Consider the following 22,899-nt stretch of genomic DNA (forward strand, 5'->3'; position numbering starts at 1 on the left):
TGTCAATGGAGACCAAGTCTCAAACACAAAAGATCACCTTTGGGGAACTCTTTCTAACGCTATTGATTATTTATCCTGACCTTCAGCCATGGAAAGAAGAGAAAGCAACAGAGAATGGAAATGTTTCCTAAGCAACTGAAAACCACTGTCTCTCTTTTTTTTTGCCCCATCTTTTATCCACAACAACACCTCCCCATTTCATCCTATCCTTAAGCTCAGCTGCCTCTCCCTCTCCCCTTCCCACTGTCGTCTTTAAAGCTCGTCCAAAAAGAGTAATCCCCATAACTAAACATAAAAAAAAGTCCAAGTCCAACAGGATGAGGTAGCCAAAGCACTGGCTTGATAGCAAACAACAGCCTCTCTTTTTTGAGAGCCAATGTGTGGGATTATCGTGCACACAGACTTGACCATCACACGTGCTAGAAACAGTGTTACTGTACGGATAATTAAGATGTCAGAAACAACGCCGATCAGGTGTTATTTTCACGCAAGACTTTTGAAATTAAATGTCTGCACTGAGGTCTGGAGAAAGGTCAGCGTTATCATGTAAACGGGCGCCCCTGCCCATACGATTGTGTAAACCATATTGCTTAAGAAAATGGAAATTCAACAGCCATCAGGGGAATTACAAAGAGAGAGAGAGGCAAGTTTCAAAGGCAGCAGTTAAGCTTGTTGACACATTTTAATCTAGGAAAGCCAGACGCGCGCCTCCCAACCCATGACTTTGTAGGGAGATGTAAAGGCTGGAGTGTGCTTGAAACAGATGTCAGGCTCTTTTTTTCCCCCTGTCCCTCTGAGTGTGATATGAATGCCATCAACATCACGGGCTGCATTCATAACAGCAGTATTGTACCTGCGCCTGGCTCAATTGGAATTCATCACCACCAGACGCTGTTACAGCTCTATCTTAAAACATGCACCTGGCTACGTATGGAAAATAAGTTCATTACCCACTGGAGGGAGATGAGGAACCCCACTGGCTTTTTGCAAACTTACCTTGATGGCCAAAAGGCTTTTTTTTTTTTCTGAAACAAAGTCTCTCTATTTTCCGGAAAACAAGGCAAATGCAATTGATCTCGAATTTGCATAATCCATTTGTGATTAAACGGCTAATTTTCACCTCAGGTTTATCGTAACTCTGGCAAACTTTGATATGACCAAACAAAAGCATATAAATATTTATAAAACTTATAAAAAAAAAGTCATGTCTTAAATCAGAAGTTGCAGACTGTTGGATTTGAAATTTTACTGAAACAGACCTGTACAGTAGGTTTCCTTGTTATCAAGGCAATTCCTGAAATACCACAAAGGTGAGGGGGAAAAAAATGACAAAAGCTGCAGAATATTCATAAATATGATAAATATATATATCAATCTCTCCAACAGTTGGAGACTCAAATGGTGAGACTGTGAATCTGCATCGAACCCTTGCCTCTTTGTCGCCTCGTTCTTGTCACAAATCCCTCAAACTAATAATAAACAGCTAAACTAGCATCCTGTGAATTAACAGGAGGGGGATCAAAGCTGGCTTTGGTCACAGTCCACATGTGTGGGATAGTTCTGGCATCATTGGTGGCAGCTGGGATTGAGGCTTCTCTTATGTAAGTCAAATGACCAACACAGTCCTCTGACTGAATGCGGTTACTTTGTATTCAATCTCGGAGCCTACAAGAAATCCCTTTAGCCGTTGGGAACAAGGGTCAGTATTTCAAGGTTCCGGTGTAGCCAACAGATACGCAGTGCAATATTTCCATGTTCCTTCCACACGGAAACTTGAGACATTTGCATGGACTTGACGGACAACGGATGCGAGCGGTGGTTTCAAAAGTCGGCAGTTTACACACAGTTAACAGTTTTAAACCGCTACAACGGCATTGTTGGGTGATCAGACTCCGGCCATTTTTCTGAAGTTGCATTTCGGCCGATGCATTCTGTCTTTTTTGCTCCACGTGGGCTGTCAAACAATGACCACTCAAAGATGAAAAACAAACATTTTCTCCCTTGCCTACAGGTTCTGCATTTATATGCAGAATCTGTTTATAGAGATTACTCTCTATCTTTATTGGGCAATCAAAGGAATAGGTCAGCAACAACAATAAATATTGTTGGGCATTACCATCAACCTTGGAGTGAAAAAGCGACAGTTACTGCAATCAGGGATCATCGCAATCAATTAGAGCAGTTACACAGCACGTTTGTTCCAGAACACATGCACCACGCATTCAATCTCTATCTTTACACACCACTGACGCATCACGTACATCCCCAGTGTATTACGGGTTTTAGGCGGGATTTGTGCTGAATGATGCAAGACGCTTCTCAACCGATGATGATCGAAGTGGTTGGCTCAAACAAAAATGTATGAAATCGGAAAGCAAAACTTTTGCATTGGCAGTTTCAAGTTTGCGGAGACGTGCGTTTGATATCTTCTTGATTACAATTGGGTTTTCTAGTTGCAACCTGCTTGTCGTACAATAAACAGGATCCCCATATTTATAGGATGGAGAGTACACAACTTAAGTGCAACAGTTGGATGGTTGATAAACATAAACTGAACTGTTCAGTGACTTCAGCGCAGGTTGCATTATCGCTAATGTAATGGGCGGTGTCAACGAAACAGCCAAAGGTTATGATGAGGGTTAAAATTGTCAGGGAGGAGTCACTTCCTGTTACAATCAGCTTTCTTTGTGGGGCATTGATCATCTCATAGTGGCAACAGACCATCCATCCATTTTGTATACCACTTATCCGTTGAGGGTCACGGGGGGTGTGTGCTGGAGCCTGTCCCAGCTGACATCGGGCGAGCGGTGGGGTACACCCTTGGCGGGTCGGGTTCCATCCGAATTAAGGTCTTAAACTCAAATGTTATCACTTTTGTGAAACGACTTGCTCAGGGTCAGTGAAGTCTTTTCTTCAAGCTTTCCACAAGTTATATAAAAATAATTCAGATATTAAACTGTCACAAAGGAACTCATGCAATGCACATATCTGCACTAATTATACGTAAACACTGCTGCCATGGAGCCAGATAAGCAAGAGGCATACCATAGGGAGATACCAGAGGTCATTCCCCTTGTCCATTCATAGTCTCCTTTCCCTCATCTCTCTCCCACTGGCCTTTCATACTAATTATAAGATTTAGCTGTAATCCCGCGCAAAGCCACGATCTGCCATCTAGGAAATATTTGTACTCTCCTCTGTACTGTACATATCCTTCACTTAATGGTTTATGGGATCTGTATTCACCTCCACTTTGCAGGGGTTGCACCCTTACACGGTTACACGGACTTATGCAAATCGGTCAGCTCGCCTGCGGTGTTTGTGTGCGAGGTGACGCATTTAGTGTGGCATCACCAGCATAGCGGGGGGGGGGGGGGTGCGAGAGGTTTAACTCCCAGTGGGACAGGTTAACGGGATAACATTCTCAGAAGGTCAATTATTCAACTCATTTGTTTTTTTTAAGAGCAGAGTGGTACCGTTTTGTCAAGGCTAGCCTCGACATACTGGGTCCTCGAAACAGCCCATGCAAGGAAGCATCCTCTAAACATCTGATTGAACATCTTGCAGACCAGATTCCGATTACTCAAAAGAAAGTGAGGTTCTATTGTCTTTCAGAGAGAGGTGGTCCGGTCCCTGCCGTCCAAGGTCTAGATCTACCAGCTAATGACGTTCCTCCACTTAGAGGTGACAGAGAGGAAGGTCCTGACCCCCATAAACCTTGTCCGCGGAGAGCTGTCAATCAGAACGCAGCAAAGCGGAGGACTCATCGCCTGGCAGTTATTGGCATGATGGGCGAAACTCGGTTCGCTGTGATGAGGTCGACATTGACCTGCGTACTTATCTCCGATCAAACATCTGCTGATGATACAGGCGTGGGGGGGAGTGGCTAGGGCGGAGTTGAATAAAATGCACATCATTAATGTGCTTAAGGACATGACAAGTGTGGATGAATGGGTTGACTGTTCAATTAGAGGTCACTTGGATACTTCTCGTTGTCATGCACACGCGAGATTCAATTTCCTGATTGCCTCCATCTACCATCTTGCCCTCTTTACTGTCCGAACATTTAAGCGACTGTACATTTGAGGAGTTTTGAAAATTCACCTTTCATGTTTCTACACACGTGAAGGAATGAAAACGGTCTGGCAGGAGGTATTACATCAGTCAGTGAAGGAGTTGTCATTTATTCAAACAACAATTTTAAAATGCATGAGATAAAGGAACAAACACTGAGTCTAAATGGAGATGATTTCTGGGCTCTGATATGTTTTGACAGCAATAAGGCGATTTCAGAAATAACAAGAGACGACCAGAAAAACATAAAATTCTCTGCTGCAGGATTAAGCAGTGTGGGTTGTTTTTTGTTGTTGTTGTTGTTGTTTTTTCACAATTAAATAAAATGCAGCGCAGAAATCCCAAAGGAGCCTTGGTTCGAGTGAATGTGATCACTGAAATGTTTAAAACAAAAAAAAAAACAAAAAAAAAACAACCAAGAAAAAAAAAGGTAGTTGTGCCCTCCAGTCGCCTGAAGGCCGTGTCTTTCCAGCAGCTGTTAAATTACCGCATTTGAAAATCTGAAAGATGCTTAAGGAGCTTTTATTTTCTGCCATGGAAAGCATGACTGGACAGACTGTTGATTTTCATATTTCAAAAAAAAAAATGCAACACGAAAGCAAGTCCATGGTACGGCCAGGTGTTAGTTGCTGATAAAAGCTTTTTCGCAGTGAAGAAAAAGTCAACTTCAACATCTTAATTTCAGTAGATGAACCAAAACGAGTGTATCCATGTGTCATATTTAAAGTAACAGACACTGTCGCTCGTCACCCTCCCCAGAGATGGACCCCTGAACAGTGAATAAGCCTGCCAGCATCGTTGATTACTCTTTTAATCACCCTATAAATCAGAAAATACTGTCGCCAACAATGAAAATCTATTTTCACTCTCTTTCCTGAATAAAACGTTCTATAAATTGGACGGTAAACAATATTCCGAGGATCCTTGTAAAAAAAAAAAAAAACGTCTATAAGTTTTACGAAATAAACACTGAGCAGAAACACCAGCTGTTCTTCTTTTCTTATTAGAGCAACGTTCAGTTTCTAAGATGTGCTCATTCAGCACACAGGGCTTGACAGCCCCACGGTGGGGAGGGTCTCACCTCAAGGTTTCACCACACTTTGCCTTTCACGTTCACGTCGTCAACTTTCGATAAAGTGGTGAATCGGAAGACAAGAGACCACCCTTCAGCTGCAAAAACGAATGGACTAAACAGGTGGCCTGGTGACGGCTGTGGGTGGCAGACCGTCCTCTCCCAGAAAATGACCTGGAGGGCTGTTTGTTCAAGCAGCTTATTACGACCCACACTTGCAAATTTACGCAACCTCAAGCAGCTGCTGAAGTGACGACAGTCAACGTGCCGTATTACTCTGAGAGGTCACTGAGAGTAGAAACCAGATATCCGTTTGCTCGGTGTTTGCGGCGATTTTACTAGTTATATTTTCAGCCGTGTTTCCCAGAGTTGCAGTTAAACTTTGACCGCGATTCTTTTCCGAACCCTAACCAGGTGGTTTCTGTGCCTGAACGGTGGTGTCCAAAAGATCATAAAATATTGCCTGCTTCCCTAAAAAGAAAAAGGAATTGTTGTTTGTCACTCTTGACATGTGACCTTGGAGCCAAAACTTGCATGCTAAAGTCGGTTGTTAGCATGGACCTCACAGTGCCACACATGAGGTCACGTTGAAAAGCTCCTCCAGTGGGGGCGCTAACTGAGGAAATGCTCCACTGGGTTATACTGGAGGGTAAGAACAAGCAGGACGCTACAGGTGCAGCATTTTTTTGGCAGAGTGGGCTGGGTAAAAATAAAAACTATATATTTATGGTTTTTTTTATGGTTGTCCTGGTCTTAAGGAAGCCAAATAACCACATATTGTTCACATCTCGCCCAATCAGAAGGTGAGTTGCTCATTTAGTTGACCGACAGGGCATTTTATTTTTTACCTAAAATCTTTGCGTTAAACAAATTGAAGTAGATGCAGGCTTTGCCTGTTACTTTTCATCGTAGCGTCAGATTATCTAGCGTAAAACGCATTACTTTAAAACCTCGATTCTTTCTCATTTAAAGGTTAAATTGTGGCTGTTTTTTTTTTTTTAATTTACATCGTCTGCTACATGCATCATGTAACATTCTTTGAATTTGCTGCTCAGTCGTCAAAAAAACAACAACACAAAACTGTAAATAACCAAATATAAAAGGGAGTTTATATGCAACATTTCACAGACAATTTCCAAGACAGCCATCAAAAACTCTTTCATGTCGTGCCAGCATCGGGGTAGGTGGGAAAAATTAGGCTGCAGAAAACATTGTCACAGTTGCAGTATACAGTCACAGAAGCGGATACCAGAGCCAGTAAAACAAATACACTCCAAGCTTTGCCTGCCCACTGACCTGCATTTCCTGCCTTCCCTGTGCACCTGAGCTGTTGGCTCAATCTCCCTCTGAAGTCTTTGAAAAGACTGCGCAAATAGCGTTGTATTTTTAATACTGCAGTCTGGGTGAAGTGATCTTTTTTTTTTGATGAATGTTAATTGATAAAAGTGAAAAACAATGATCAGTTTTCCCCTGTGCGTGTTAATTTTTTTTTTTTGGAGTTCAGTTGGACAAGCGGTCCAGAAGATGAGAGGACGACTTAAAACCAAAAAAGATCTCTGTGGCCACCAAACTTGAGAGCGGCTCGGGAAGTCAATTTCCAATTCAATTCCTCCATTTCTCTTTTAGGAAATTCTTTACGAGTTGAACACCTGGATAAAAAAGCCAGCCTGCAAAGAGATGATTCGTGATCACGAACTATTGGATTCAGAACAAAAAGACAACAGGGAAACGGAGACGAAGACAAAGGTACGAGACTGTGTACATGATTATCTTAAGAGTTCAGGAACTACTCCCCTCATAATGCAGTTCAAACGGTATTTTTGACCAAACATTGTTTTAAATAGCGACATTCTGTCAACAACTGGCCACTGTGTTGTTGCTTGTTCACTTGATGTCAGTGAATGTATGACGTCAAATATTCAACCGTCTCATCCAGGTACAGTAGGTTCCTCTAAAACAACCACGGCCAACAAATCACGAGCTGAATGAACTTGGCAGCGCCCTGTAGTAATATTTCTCTTTGAGATCCCTCACAAGATTTGTCATCGTCGATTTAAAAATCATACAAACTTGGGGTTCCTGCAGGAACTGCAGGTACCATTGCGTCACAGCCTGCGACTTATGGCGATTCGACCTTGCATACAGAAGAATGTTGATATGACTTCCAGGAGTTCTATGGAGCCTCGCACGTGGGTTCCTCTCACACTCATTTCTGGCATTCGATCACAGTGATTATCATCCCACCTGGGCTGTGTTGTGACTTACTGCTCTTGCAATTTTCTCCCCTCTCACATTCGCGGATAACTCAGACAAGGTGTTGTCACCGTCAACACAAACTATCCTCTCCACATTCTCTGCTCCAGACGTGTGGAGATTCCTTGACACTGACAACCATACGGCAGAGCTATGACAACCTGTTAGTAAGGCAATGTATGTGTGTGTGTGTGTGTGAACACTAGTAGGGGGGGTGTTTGATGAAAAGATGATTGAGGGGATGGAACATGGCAAAACAGTCCAAGTCACTGTCATTTTGAGAGGTGTGTGATGAAGTTGGTTGTCTGCGAGCAACTTCCCCCCCCCCCCCCCACCCCCACCCCTTCCTTAACTCCGAACCAAGCACGCCCTCCAGTCCTCTTCCCTGCTCAGATTCTCCTCCCCCCTCACCTCCCCTTGCCCCAAAGCCCAGCACAATACATCAACGGGTGTCCAGACCGCCACTCTGTAATAACTCTGCAATCTCTGGAGGATATACTCAGTCACAATGCATGAGACAACATCTTTTTTTTAATCAATCGAGCGAAACAAACCACGCAGCACTGACAAACGCTGCCACCGAAAAACACGCCGCACGGAAGAGCAAAGGTAAATTGTGTCCGTCTTGGGTGAAAGGGGAAGAGAAGACAGCGGAGAACAAAATAAAAAAGAAAGAAAGAGAGAAATGAATGCTCAATCATTAAAATTATGCCCGTTCTAATTTTGTTCCTTTCCATCACTTTCAATTATTAAAACACCGCCTTTAAGAACGAGTGACTCTATAACTACAGAAAGACCAATAATCCCTAAAGCTGCATCTTACATTAGTCGACTACGTGGAGAGCAAACGACTTTCATTTAGCTTTACAGCTGACTAGCTTTTATGTCCCCCTGAAAACTACCCTCAGAGCCAAATGGTCACGTGGAAGAGAATGAGAAAGGAAAGAAGGGAGGGTGGGGGGGGGGGTTAAAAGATGGATGTGAGGAGGGAGTATATCAGTCCACAAGCACAATGGCTATAATTAATCATCAGTTGTGTTATTTCTTATCAGGAGATTATTTAGGGGAGGAGGAGGATGAGGTGATGGCAAGTGTTCATATAAAGGTGTGCAGGTAAAGTGGTATGGCAGTCAGGTGCGGCTGCCTTCGCTCGAGTTTACCCAATCCTCCACCTCAGCTACTTTTAAAAACACAGGCGGAATTTGCTGGAAGGGTTTAAAGACACATTTGAGTCGCACAAAAGGGCTTCGGTGAAAGTGGAACATCCATTTCTATTCCAGATGTGAACGCTGACATTTACAATAATGAAAATATCCAGCCTCCGAACACGCAGCTTTATTCAGGACAGGGTGTTTGTGTTGTTCACTTCGTATGTCTAGATAAGGATGTACTTAAAACAAAAATGTCCATTCTCATGTTTTCCGTGGCCTTTACAAAACACCCTTGAGAATGGCAGGTGTCAGTGGCTGTCTTTTGATGGTTTTAGAAAATAAATTCCCTCCACTTACAGGTTTGGTTCAGACGCAACCAAAACAATAGCGCAGGATCACACTTTTTCGCATGGTGTTCAGTCCTAACAATCTATCGTCAAAAAATATAAAATTAACAAGTGTCCAACAATCCTACCGTACAAACTCCAACATTACAGTCGCTGAATTTTGGGAGAAAATCAAGTTCATCGCATCGGCATAGCACGAAATGTGTCTGACTTGAATCGCTGCCTTCAGAGTTTACTTTGCTACACCAAAGAAAGAAAGAAAGATAAATGTAAAGAAACAGGAGGAGGACAACTCATATCATGTCAGTTGGAGAGCTTTAAAATGAAAATTTTCCACTTTAAATGAGGGTGATATCCTCTCCTGGTCTAGTCTTGTCAGGAAACAAAAGCCGAAGAGTTGACTGTGGGTACATGATGCCTCAAGGGAAGGCAGTGTTTGCTAGCAACTCAATTTTGGGTAAACAACATTTTGACAGAGAAACTATAATGAGCTGTAGCCTGGAAATGTTTAATTTGTTTCAAATAAGAGTAGTAGCAGTGTCCTATGACGGCTACTGTCATTTAAAAAAAAAAAAAAAACAGAAATCTTTGTTCTCTTACAAAATAAAATGGTCACAATACATCTGTTAGATTTATTGTATTACAACTACAATGCAACAAATCCCTACAGTTCAAAACCTCGAAGTAAAATACATTTTTTTACTCAGAAAAAAAAAAAAAACGACTCAAAACATATCTACCAGGACCAGAGTGCTCGTCACCTTTAACTGACCTTTAAGAGGCCTTAAGTTTGTTGCGTCCGTCAAGCGTCGGATTTGCGAGAGGATGACATGCATCAACCAGCTAAGAGGAAGTCATGATTACACTGGTGTAATCCTGCAGTCGATTCTACAGAAATCACAATTCTTCTAAGTGAAGGTAAGGAGATATTTGAGGTTAGGTGGATCTGGCAGGCTATCTTGGTGTCTCATTTAATTTCTCATTGCTTGGGATCACCTCGTAAGCGCCGCATCAATCCTCCGGTGCGGAAAATCAGCCTAGGCCCAGCAGACGTAATGCCAGGATCTTTTGGCTAGCCGGCTCTTGACTGTTTCACCATCAATATGGGATCAAGTACCCTCTCTAATGACTCTTATATTGATGCCCTGCACTTACAGAGGCACCGAGCCTCCAAAATGTCAACAGTGGCATTTTATGTGCTAATGCCATATGGGTGCAGTGGGCTGGTAAAAAGCTTTTCCTCCTGCATGTTACACTCAAATGCTAATACCTCAGCACTCTCTGGTCTGCTTCATTTTCAGTCCTCGTTATGCTAGATTAGCGGCTGACATCTCGCAGCACGTGGCCAGCTTGCGTTGATGCAGAGGAAGTTGTTCACGGGAGGCCATTCTGACTCAACCCCAACAGATTGGTGTGCTGTACACAGCGAGTACATTCAGTGCTGTTTTCTGCATGGTGGCATGGTGAAGAGCCCAACCTGTGCACCTTGTTCCAAAAGAAGAAGGCAAAAATGTGAAATTATGTAAGATCCATATTTTACACCCCGAAATAGCAACAGGAGCCTGGCACAGTGTTGGCTTTCCATGCATTGTGGCATCCAAGAAGTGTAACAAAACAAAACCAGCGGGAGACATCACTCAAGCTTAACTTTAGCATCTCTCTTTTTCCCTTATTTATACACGTTTCCTAGAGTTTTGCCAAAAAAAAAAACTTTTTTTTTTCCAACGTAAAAAGAGTCCATTTGACAACAGAAGTATGAAATACAGGTCCGGTGGTGAAGACAGGTAGAGTGAGATTTGGTCGAATGGCTTTGCTCTTTGACAGGCCTCTAGCCTCTTTGTTCCTCATCACACTCCATAACCCAAGTGACGGCCATGACTCATTTTGTCACTCATCTCCCACACAAAGGCTGTCCTTGCCTTTTTGCCCTGTCAACTGACTCACTCTAAATCTTTCTGTAAAGATGGGAATAGCGTCCAGGCTTTCCTCCTAGAATGGATTTGAAATTAGTTAGATAACCCCTGGAGCGCGTACTCTCTCTGCTATGCCTAGCACACTTGTCACGACCCTCAGGTGTGCCACCTCCTACTCACCCACCCACTTGTCCCCCCCATCCCTACAGCATACTGGTTCTCTCGCATTACGAAAAGTAAAAAAACAAAAACAAAACAACAACAACAAAAAAACGCTGAGGCCAAGAGAACGGCAGTGTTTATCTGCTCAGAGATCTGCAGATGAGCTGACTGATCTAAAGCAAGCAAGGCTCGGGGCAAAATGAGATTTCTAATCCTAAACAAATTCTGAGGCAAGGCGGAACAGAAGAGCAGAGCTCCCTTATTTACATAGGCTGGTATCACAAACACAAAGCGACAGGGAGGCAATCCAGGCAGGCAAAATGTCAACCTTGTTTGAGTGACCTCATAATGCAGATTAATACTGACATAACCTGCCATTTAGACGGGATTGAATAATCCTGCAGGTTAAGATTATTTGCGTATCAATGGCTTGTAGGCCCATTCACACAATCATTAGGGTGACCAACCCTTCATGGAAGAGTGAGAATCTGTTTGGTAATGCCTGAAAGCTGTGCTGAAATATCAGTCTTGATGTTACTGAGGCTTTGGCGGCGTCAAAGTGTGCTGACAGTCAGCTGTTAAGGCAAATAAATTCCTAATTTAATTGTTGAACCAAAAATCTGTCAAAATTATGAGTGAAATGTGCATTAAGGTGTGTTTGAATCACACGTTTTGGAGCGAATAAAACCGGCTACGCAATGCTTCCAGAGGACGGCGAACGAGGCAAAATTACGCCCGACTACGTCCAGCAGAGTGGAGAAAACAAGTCTTCTGCCAGTGTAAAAAAGAGAATTGCCTTCACTTGTGCAGTCGCTAATATTTCTTTAGTGTCAGCGAGTATTCGACGTGTCGCGTGCTGAGGAAACGTGAAGTAAAATGAAGGAAAAGTCTGCGAAACGAGGCATAAAACCACTTCAAGCAAGCAATCGGAAAAAAGTGAAATATGGAGATTATTTCGAAAATGTTGCAGTTTGCATGAAACATTTTGAATGTTACACTAAAAAAAATGCATAAAAAATACATTGATGGAAACCTAATTGTTTTATATTTTTCAGCAAAACAAGAACCTCCTTTTTTTCCCCCCACAGAATGGCTGTTCATTTCTCATTATTGTACCAAAATAGTAAAGATAATGCATGCAAATAAAACTCATTCTGAGAATCCAAGCATCCACTGAGAACAATAAGGAAACATGGTCTAATTCAAGATTTAGAGCTACATTAATTACAAAAGAGCGAGAGAAAGAGACAGACAAAAAAAAAAGAGTGTGATCTATACCAAATTAATTAGCCCGGGTGAGCGAATGTAGTGAATGCTGGCAAACAACTGGGTAATCAAAGATGCTCTTAAATCATCAGTTGTTCTACAATACACCCACTGAGAGCCCGGTGAAAGAGGATTGTAAATTAAAAAAATGACCATCATTTATTGGTCACTGCTTGAAACCAGCTGCCGGAGCAGAAGCCTGATAGTAGTTCCTAGGCGGTATTGGGCCCCCGCAGCCTGGCCATGATCGACGGCTCAGGCTTTTCCTCATGAAATCAGATTTACTGGGGGAACACCAAGGATGTCCTATTAAGAATAAAAGACAGAGGCATACAAGGACATAATATAATCCAAGTTAGTTGAGTGAATAAAAGCTCCTACAGGCTAGTTGCATCAAATTTGATCATCCATCCATCCATCCATTTTCTATACTGCTTATCCGTTAAGGGTTGAAGGAGGGCTGGAGCCTATCCCAGCTGACATTGGGTGAGAGGCAGGGTTCACCCTTGATGGGTCGCCAGTCCATTGCAGAGCCATCAGGAGCAAATAGGGGCTCAGTATCTTGCTCAAGGATACTTGGACATGGTCACCGGGGGAAGTGAGGATCGAGCCAGCGACCCTTCGGTTGCAAGACGGCCACTCTACCTCTGAATTTGATCATTTAAGTATAAAAGCAAACTGCTACAGTTGGTTGTGACACGTTAGTTTCACACTAAACTTGTGGATCTCAAAATTGCTACATATTAAAACTGAATAAAGCACAAAGATAAAAACAAGAAAAACACATTACATAAAAAGTACTCGCGACATCTGGGAATAAGACAAGTATTGTAGGTAGCATATCGTAATGCACGGAAGGGTAGGTGGGTTCTGAGACTAAGTTTCTGATGATTTAGGGGAGGCAGTTCCAATGTGTAAGGTCAGCTCCCCTATGGTGAAGCACTTGGTCTTGGTGACAGGAGTCACAGGTTTGGCTGATCTCAAGTGACAGGTGTGGGTGTGGCAACAGGGTCAAGTAGAGGGGGGGGTAAAATTAAATGTATGTCCTGTATGTAAAGCTATATAAAGATATATCACAAGAACCATGATCAGATGTAAAAAAAAATAAATAAATAAAAAAATTGAAATTCTGCACCACGTAAAATTAGTATTTACATGAATCCTAGTTTTTCCAGGGTGGTATTGCTACTTTTGGCCCTGTTCAGCTGACTCGACCTCCTGACCCGCAACGGCTTCTTTTCATTTACATGAAGGGGAGTCAGCTGGCACCGTTTCCACACCATGAGACCTTGGCACAGGATACTGGAGGTTCATGCGGCTGCTGGAGCTGGCACCAGTCTCCCCCCCCCCCGCTTCTAAACCTACGGAAAGGTCCAGCCATGACGTAAGGCAGGTGTATTTTAGGATCAAGTGCGTGGGTTTCCACGGAGTGATTGGAGATAATTTTAACTGTATGACCATGATTGCTTCCTATTCCACCATTCCAGTGGAGAGGTTATTTTTGGAAGATGCTTTACAAGGTACCAGGCGCAGCAGACAGAAATACCACACAGCTGGAAGAAATGAGTGCATGACACATCTAGCACTGTAAGAGGTCTTACAGCCGGGGATAGATGCTATAATACCTGTGTCCCATCCATAGTTGCAGTTTTGGATCATTTTGGGGAGTGTGATGACGTTCCTCGCTTCCGAAACGAGACCAGTTTCAACTGCTTCGAACATGTCAACATCTTCAAATGCCATTCTTGGTGGTACACACCTCCACTGTTTAATAACGGGACTAGAAAGAATCGATGTTAATTGAACAAATAGCAGACTCTGTTGGCTCAAGATCACGCTGCTCATCGCAAAAAATAGATGGACACCTTCTTTTCCCCTCTCTCTAATTCATATCTACTTCTGCACAGAGACTCATTACATTATCAACACCTTCCTGGGCATACTGCCATGTCCTAGATTTATACAGCATACAGTACCTTGCACACTTCACTCGTGTACTGGGGTATAAAAAGCAGCGAACAGAGTTTTGTCTGTGGTTCAAAAGCTAATAGTTTCCGGGTTTCCTGTTGCAATGCTTTTTGCAGGCTTTGCAGTTTTCTCTGTTCCTGGGTTTCGTGTAAAGCGATCCTGGCACACCACTGTTCCAGGCCGATCCATTGCTCAGCCATGCCAGCAGCACCCTTTTAAGTCCTCTAGCTTTGGCCACATGTAGAACAGGCACGCGATCAGAAAGTTTCCTCTTCTGTGTGATGGTTGCAGCTTTTAGAGAGGTTTAAGTTCCATTCTGAAGCGTCATTCAAGGCTGCAGAACTGGGCTGTGTGTATCACTTACAATGACCTGCAAAAGCAAACAGGTAATTGGAGAATATGAATTCATTCAAATTTATTTGGCCCCAGGCTTTGTGGTAGTAAGCTAATATAGAGTCTGGGTCTGTTCAGACAAGGACAAAAGGGTCCACTGTGTTCATTTAAGCTCATGCAACAATTAGCTTATACCAGGTTTGAGAAAAGGCGGTCAAGCTGAGGTGTAAAGTGTGACACAGTCGAGAGTAGGCTCAGTTTTCTGTTTCTGACACTGTTCAGTGATTAGCAAAGGCGAAGAGGTGACGCGAGGTGATGATCGTTTGGGTGGCTCTCGGAAATTGTTCAGGCAAGGCTAACCTTCCCTACTTTGTATGTGTGTATACGTGAGCTATGTGTGTTTGAGTGCGGTAAGGCCCTGTGCACCGTGGCTCGTTCTCCTAATCGTGCGGAAACTCAGACTACTTACAGGAGCAATGAGGGAGGTAATGAGAAAGTAATTTTTACTAATTTCAGCGAGCCTCGCTCCCAGTCTGTACGACTGTGTGTGTGCCGTCTGTATCATTACGGGTAACATCTGCAATGACTTGCCATGCATACGCCGGCAAGTAAGGGGAGAGTGAAGAAAGCCGGGGGGGGGGGGGGGGGGGAGTAGAGGACAAAATCTACAAGGTTTTGATGTGGCATGAAGGAAACAAAGCCTGCCAATCCTCCAAGCTTATACTGCCTCCTGTTGTCAAGATCCTTACTTATCAAGGTGGTTGTGGTCTTAGACAATGAAACCCTCTGCAGATTTTTTTGCTTTTTCCTCTCTGACCAAGTCTGTCGCCAAGCAGCTGCCGCTAATCTCTGTTAGCAGAGCCCCACTAAACAGCTGACTACAGACTTTAATCTGGTCCCATCACAATCATTACCTCTGGAGCCAGGAGGGGGGGGGGGGTGCCTAACACAATTGCAGAGGAGTAAACAAATGAAACCCGATTTGTGTCCATTTGTCTGTCATTCATCTGGCTTTCATGTAATCTCATTTGAATATTTGTTGAGGAGCCAAAGTCGCTATCTTTACATCAGGCATGCGCGTTCCACAGTCAGGACCGGCATTTGCTTAGCCCATTTACATGACACCATCTTTGTTAGCTCTGAAAACGGGAAATATTCTGTTCTATCACCTCCTTCAGCTCATCTCTGACCTCCATGCAATCCAAGACGGATGTGAGCACAAATGTACTTTTCTTTCTATAGTTCAACCTCATCAAACCAACTGTGGCGCCTGTAGCTACCATAAGAAGCTCGACAGAGACTCCCATTTGCTTTATCATTTTCATGTCATGCCCGCATGTCACACTAACACAGTGAGGCGGCCAGTTCAAGATGACAAACACCGGCACAAATTTGTCTTTGTGAAACATGGCTCCACATGGCACCACCAGACAGGCTCGTCATATAGAAGGCTCCCGTGGTGAAGTTATTTCTTGCTCCTCTTGAATCACAAGTCGCTGACTTGGTCCCAGTGCTTATATGAAACTCTGTGATTTGACTTCGCCGCCATGAGCACATGAGGGGACAGGTGCCCATGAAATTAAAGTCAGAGGAGGTTTTCAGAAGTGCAGAAGAAAATGCAGAGGAAGCCTGGTGCTACAGACAGGAGATTACCTCTGTATGGCGCAAGGGCCACTGGAGAAGTGAGTCCGACCCCTGTGAGGATCCCACAGGGAATGTGTTTCCATAAACTTGACAATGACATCTGGACATTTTGTTCTTGGCTCCGCCGAGGGGGAAAACTGGACTGTTTAGTGATCACACGGGTTTTGATGCTTGCCGTTTTATCAGAAGATGTGGTGCTTTGCCATTATTGTGCCCCTGCGCTTATTATAGATTCCATTAAGATGGCAGTTAAATTGGATGTCCCCATCAGCTCTGGAGCATGTTGTTTGTTTTAAGAGAACGGGATGCTGAGTCACAGAAGTATTAAGTCTTTCAGAAGATAACAGATGAATTAAAGTGTCAGCAAGAGGCTGCTGTCCTCTTTTTTTCATGCAGTACCCGTTGTATTTTAAAAAAATAAAAAATCAAAACACTGTAACACTGCAATCAATATTCAGGTTTAATTTGCCCTATTCAAATGATTTGAAGTATGAGAGAGGAGCATAATTCTTGAGACGAATACTCAGCAAAACAATTAGAACAATAACAAGGAGCAAACCGATCATTTGGATAGCGATTGGGGATACGAGTACAATGCCCCCTATTGAGCAATAAAGCCAAAGCTCAGCTGGATGATTTAGTTGCCATTACGTGACGTGGTGATCATGACAGAAGACAGCCATTCAAAAAACACGTTCCCCCCTGAAATTTGGAGTGTACCTGTATTCTGAATTTTATGGTAAAATGGGCCACAAAGCTAGCAAGGATAGAGAGTTCCATGAAAGCCTATGAGAAGGAAACAACTGTAATAATTATGACAATATGAGAATCGCTTGTCCAAATATCTCCTTGGGACCACACCTCTGCTTTGAGTTTCGTGATCTTTATAAGCGAAGCGTTAGCGTATTGATTTAGTTCTCCAGGGTGATTAAAAATAAAGAATCATTTTCGTTTTCTATTCTCCACAATGAGAAGAGGACCGCACACGATCTTCGGTTTCATTTTCAAACAAGACTTCAGAACATTCATTTAGAAAGACGAATGTCTGACAGAGAAGCAAGATAAAACGAGCGAAGTCCAGTCTGGGTCAGATATACTGTATATCGTGTCTGTATAAATATATTGCATTCACAGGGATGCATCTCACAAGAGGATCTTTTGCGTCACATCAACAGACAACTTTGCCCAGCCCACAGATCAACTCCCTCTGATCCACAGGGACCAACCCGAACCGCCTCATGGGCACATGGTGTCCCCTTAACTCCACTTCTCCACCATTTCCTAATACTTCCGCCCTACACTCATCCAAGGGCATTGCCAGTTCCGGCATGATCGGTTGTCCTGTCGCCACACACGTGATGATCATGTGTGGTCATGTTGCAGCGATGTGCTGTGGCAACTTCAGCTGCTTGCCCAGTTTCACACGTGGTCAGATACGGTGTAAAAGAGCCTTATATATGACCAAACTCCCAGGATTTTTGAATTTACTTGACTGCAGATCGAATGAGGTCAAATGAGTTCAAACAGTACCGCAGCAGGAACAACATCTCTATAATCCTCGAATTTTCTTCAAGCGCATCGAGGAAACAACTTAGAGAGCAGAGTGATCTTGCCAAACTCGGTGCATCTGATTTTTTTTCAGAGCAGCCACTTGGAGCTTTTAGGTCATTTTCCTTGCATGGCTGAGGAAGGAGCACATTGTAAATGAGAGATTAGTGTGATTGTGTTACATTATTGCGAGGTTCCCCTCTCAGCTAAGGCTGATTTGTGAGGCCGTTCAGCGATGTTTCCGGCACACTCCCTTTGTGATAGATGTACTGGGCCTTGAATTGTTGTGCAGTAGAAGCAGTTCAATTAATACAGCGCCACCATAAAATAACTATTGAAATGACAAACGGGTAAATGAATAAGCATTTGCCACTGCAGGCTCGGGAAGGGCTGTGTGCCTGCTGAAATTTATGCTGGCAAATCATGCGCTTTTGGGAACGATGATGGCGTCAAATAAATATATCCTGCTGTCGCATACAAGAAGGGGCAGGTAAAAGATGGACCTGTTATCTCTCACATCATCAACTGATGATGGCACATTTGAATATTTACTGCTGCATTTAAGGTAGGCAGAATGATCTCCTATCATTACAGGCCGTAGCCCTTCAGTGTTGCAGAAAGAAGCATCAAAGGCGGAGAAGGGGAGAAGTTGGCTTTCATTGTGCTCAGCTATCTCACACTCAGTGGCAGAAAGAAAGGAAGGCCTCAAGGTGCCAGATGCACCGAGTTGACCGTGCGGGGGGATAGAGAACGCCCTCTCACTGCTGTCAATATTCATCTCCAGGAGCACTGACAAAAGCTGCGAGGATAAATATGCATGAACGCTGAAGGAGGGAGAGGGAGGGAGAGTAAGAGCTCCTGGTTTTAGTCAAAGAGCCCACAGTGTTCACTGCATGCTGATTAAACACTCAAGTGCAGGATGCCCAAGTCATGTCTGACAACTGTGGGGTAAAAAAAGGAGTTTTTAATTTACACTTTGCCACATTCAGCAGGTCGTCTGGTCTTAGTCATGGCTGCTTTTTTACTTGCTGTAATTGGACTAAGACTTGACTGTTTAATCAGGTTATTTTTTGCTTGTGCATGTCAGCGCCAGTTCTTGATATTTTTAGTTGTGGTTGCCTCGCCTTGTCATTTCCTGGTAAGACCTTTTTTTGGGGGGAAATTCCTTTTTTTTTTATCATTGATTTTTAAAACACACTACTGCAGACAGAGGAAAACGACAAGAATAAAAAATAAAGACCAGTTTTAGTCAAAGAGCAAAGACAAAAGGCAACATTACCAATTGCATTCCATTGCAAATGCACAGAAAAACTACAAATTGTCCTTAGCAACCTGCGTTTTGCTTTTTTTTGTTTTTTTAAATTAAGTTTTGTGCTGTGAGGATGGTTGATTACATGCATGATGCACACATGCAAACAAGGGGGTAGAGGAGAAGATGCACCAATCACGAATCTACTACATAAAAATACATGTTTAATTACACGAAGATGAAATTTAGGAAGCTAATTCTGCTAAAACTCTCAGTCTTCTGCATGTTTGCTCGAACATAAAGTGGGCAAAACAGATTCAAACTAGAATTCCAGACGTAATTAGTTTTTATTTAACTTCGTCTGGTCAGAGAACGGCTATTTCTGAGCCCAGAGTATGATGAGCGTACGATCAGGCCATCAGATTTCGGACGAGGAAGGTTCCGAGAAGGAAAATTCAATTAAGACAGAAAAAGGAAATTTGAACTAAAATCAGTTCAGCTTTCATTAAATGGGTGGAAGTTTGTCCACCCTTCCGTAGTAAATCTGAAATTTCCATATGGCAAATGAGCTGGGACGGGTTGCCGGATTCTGTTTAACAAATATTGCTGCCCTTCAAAGAGGCAGAAGGGCTTAACCTGTGTCACTGTTGGGGGTTTGCCTTTTATCCTTTGGGACAGAATATAATACATTTGTCGAATCATTTCCTAGTCAGATTTAATTTGGACTCAATCATCATCATGCGATGTGCGGGAAATCAATCGAAACATTAGAGGACAATTATCAGCAACAAAGATCCTGGCATCACTTTCTAAAAATTGGATCAAGGGGCGCATTCACTTTTGAGCACCGACTGGCCGTACGATGGACATCCAGAGTGTAGTTCACTCGGGTTTCAATTATCAGTGTCTAAATGAATTAAGAGGTGCACAGCCATTGCTGTTCTAGTGGTGGTATTAACCTAGTGCTTCTCATTAGCCACCCCTGGCTGATAAAGAGAGTAAGGGGAGCAGTGGCAGAGACGGACACCTCTTGCTGACAACGGGTGACAGAGTGGATGACATTCTCTCATGAATAGTAATGGCCGCCAACATGTCCCGCTTTCCCCCATGTGAGGAGTGACGGATTCCTGTGTCAACAGGGCCCATGGCTAGGGAAAAGGACTGACAACTGACTGAGACATTCTGGAGGGAGAAAGAATGGAGAAAGAGTGGGGGAAGGGGGGGGGGGTATCCAGTCCTGACATGAAGGCTGCATCATAAGATTGTTTGTCTGTCAGAGCCGCCGTCTTTGCCTCCCAGTGAGTGAGTAAATAAACACTGTTTGCAGGGAAGGGAAGTGAGACTGGATTGTTACCCAGTGCCCTTTGGGTGCGCAGAGAGGCGCTGGTACGTCTTAAATCAGGCTGAGGAGCCACTCTTAATGCACTCTCTAAACTATCGATAAGGGGAAGGAGAGGCAAATGCTGCTTTCCTGATGAGTGATGTCACTGATAACCTGGCGGACGCGCAGTCTTCCTGACTGACCAGGTCTTGGTCAATCGATAGCAGCACAATACCTCACTTGGCGAATGCACAGGTGAGCAGAATGTCAAATGAGCAGTGGGAGACTGAGACGACCGTAGACCTCGCATCCAAGGGAGTCCCGTTTAGCAGCGCGAGCCATGATGATCAGCACTTTAGACGGAAACCACAAAGTTGCTGTGGCCAGAGCAGTTGGACGTCACACTCTAGTAACACTTGACTCGTCAGCACGGAGCTTATTTTCTTTTATCATAATATCCTGTTTTGTTACCTCCAGACAGGTGGTGTAGCGGAGAACTCTTGACGGGAATCTGAGAACAGCTGGCTCAGTGAATCATCTGTTGCCTCTGGGGTTGCAAAATTCCAGGAGTACTTCAAGATGTAAAACTTTCCATGGGAATTAACTGGAATGAACGGGGGATTTATTTGAAACTTTATTTCCTGAAACATGAATAGAAACTTTTTTATGTATTAATGTATATCTTAACAACATTCTTGTTGATTTACTAATTTATGAGTAAATCTATGTTGAACAAATTATTTTTTCATGTTTATGGCTTATTTATCTTGAATTTATTGTGCTGATATGTGATGTTGTGAAAATGATGTTGTGCTGCTGGGTATGAGAACTGTGCGTGCACTGAAACTCTGGAAAAACGACGTTCCTGATGGAAAAATAAAGTTGAACTGTATCCTCGTAAGCAGATATGCATACAAATATTAACACGTTTGTATGCGATTGATACATTTAGCATAATTACCTTAAAAATGTCCGGTGTAGTTCTTTCGATTTCCATATGTACATGTTACTTTTCCTATATTCCCATGGAGAGAAAATTTTTAAACGGTTTTTGCAAAAAAAAAAAAGGAAAAAAAAGGAAACATTTCTGGAAATCTACCTAAAACCTTCCCTTTATCACCCCTGTAGGTGCCCGTAACTAAATTGCGTCCGATTTGAGAGACCGGACAGATTACAGAAAAAAAATAATAAAAATAAAAATCAAGCAAAGCACATCTCACACACTTTTCTAACCCCCTCCACCAAGAGTCCTTGATCTAATTTTAGCCATTTTTAACCAAGTTCTTCTTTACACATGGCTGCCGTACGTTTTGCTCATATCCAGGACAGGATTTGCCCTTAGCATGTCCAAATAATCCAATAAAAGTAGAAGAAAAAAAAAAAAAAAGAAGAAGAAGAAAAAAATCCATTCCTATGCCACAGTGTCCCGTTACCTGAAAGTCAAATACCAATTGCACCTCCTGGCTAAGTCACTAATTAGCCTTTGTAATGTGACTCCAAATCACAGTAGTTAAGTCTCTCCTGACACACATTAAGCTTTGATACAGTAGCACGATCACGATTGAAATATTTGGTCATGAAGTTTTGGAATTGTTATACCTCCCACAAATGCCCTGTGTATTAAATTGGTTTTAAGACGCACGACAACTCGTTTTTCTCACATTCAGCAGCTTGCATGTTGTTGCTGTATAGTCAAACATGAGAAGGAAATTGTGAGAAAGAGTGAGGGAAGAACGAAAGACGTGACATAACATAAAACCGAAATGATGACAAAAGTTTCGAACGGCCACTTCCTCTGTGCAGAGGCGCGTGCAGCTGCTGCAGTTTTAACATAACTAACAGATTTAAACACCCATGTCAGACTTGCTCTGCAATCCAAATACATCTGGCGTTGTGCTCACCGACAGCCATTCACCTGGTGGGACTAACAGTCTGACTGATGGCAGTTTCGTGGTGCAGCTGACAACCAGGATGCGCAATATTGGAATTTGTGCTGATATCTGATACATTGCAACTCGGTTGCTTGATACAATCAGCTTCTCATTGTGGCCGTTAATGACTGCTTGAAACTCCATATTAAAACCACCCATCCATTTTCTACCACTTATCCTGTTAAGGGTCATGGGGGGGGTCTAGAGCCTATCCCAGCAGCCTTCAGGCGAGAGGCGGGGTTCACCCTGGACAGGTCACCAGTCCATCACAGGACCAACACACAGAGACAGACAACCATTCACACTCACAGTCACACCTACAGTCAATTTAGAGTATCAATCAGCCTCGTCCCCTCTTGATGTCTTTGGACTGTGGGAGGAAGCTGGAGTACCAGAGAGAACCCACACAGGAACAGGGAGAACATGGAGACTCCACACAGAAAGATCCTGTGATGGAGCCGGGACTCAAACCCGGAACCTTCTTGCTGTGAGGCGACAGCGCTGACCACTGCACCACCGTGCAGCCACATTTAAACCACAACAGTCTAATAGGACCAGCTGGAGCGTCCCATTTCTCCGTATAAAATCTGTTCATACAATAGGAAGATGGCTCATTTCCATTTATTTTTGCGTTGGCTGTGAGTAAGATGACAAAAATGTACTGTTG

At 43.2% G+C, this 22,899-nt stretch overlaps 1 protein-coding gene and 1 long non-coding RNA gene across 4 annotated transcripts in view; one reads left to right on the top strand and one right to left on the bottom strand.

Annotated features, from left to right (window-relative positions):
* ppargc1a (peroxisome proliferator-activated receptor gamma, coactivator 1 alpha) overlaps nucleotides 1-22,899 on the bottom strand; it is a 290,984-nt gene that overhangs the window by 242,756 nt on the left and 25,329 nt on the right. The window lies entirely within an intron of this gene.
* On the top strand, nucleotides 1,558-20,940 carry LOC147238646 (uncharacterized). Its single transcript, XR_015111756.1, has 3 exons — nucleotides 1,558-1,601; nucleotides 6,773-6,892; nucleotides 20,779-20,940. It is a non-coding gene; the product is annotated as an uncharacterized LOC147238646 (long non-coding RNA).

This window comes from Aulostomus chinensis, chromosome 24, assembly GCF_037954235.1.
Source record: "Aulostomus chinensis isolate RoL2024-O1b breed Wild chromosome 24, RoL_Achi_v1.0, whole genome shotgun sequence".
Classification (NCBI taxonomy): Eukaryota; Metazoa; Chordata; class Actinopteri; order Syngnathiformes; family Aulostomidae; genus Aulostomus; species Aulostomus chinensis.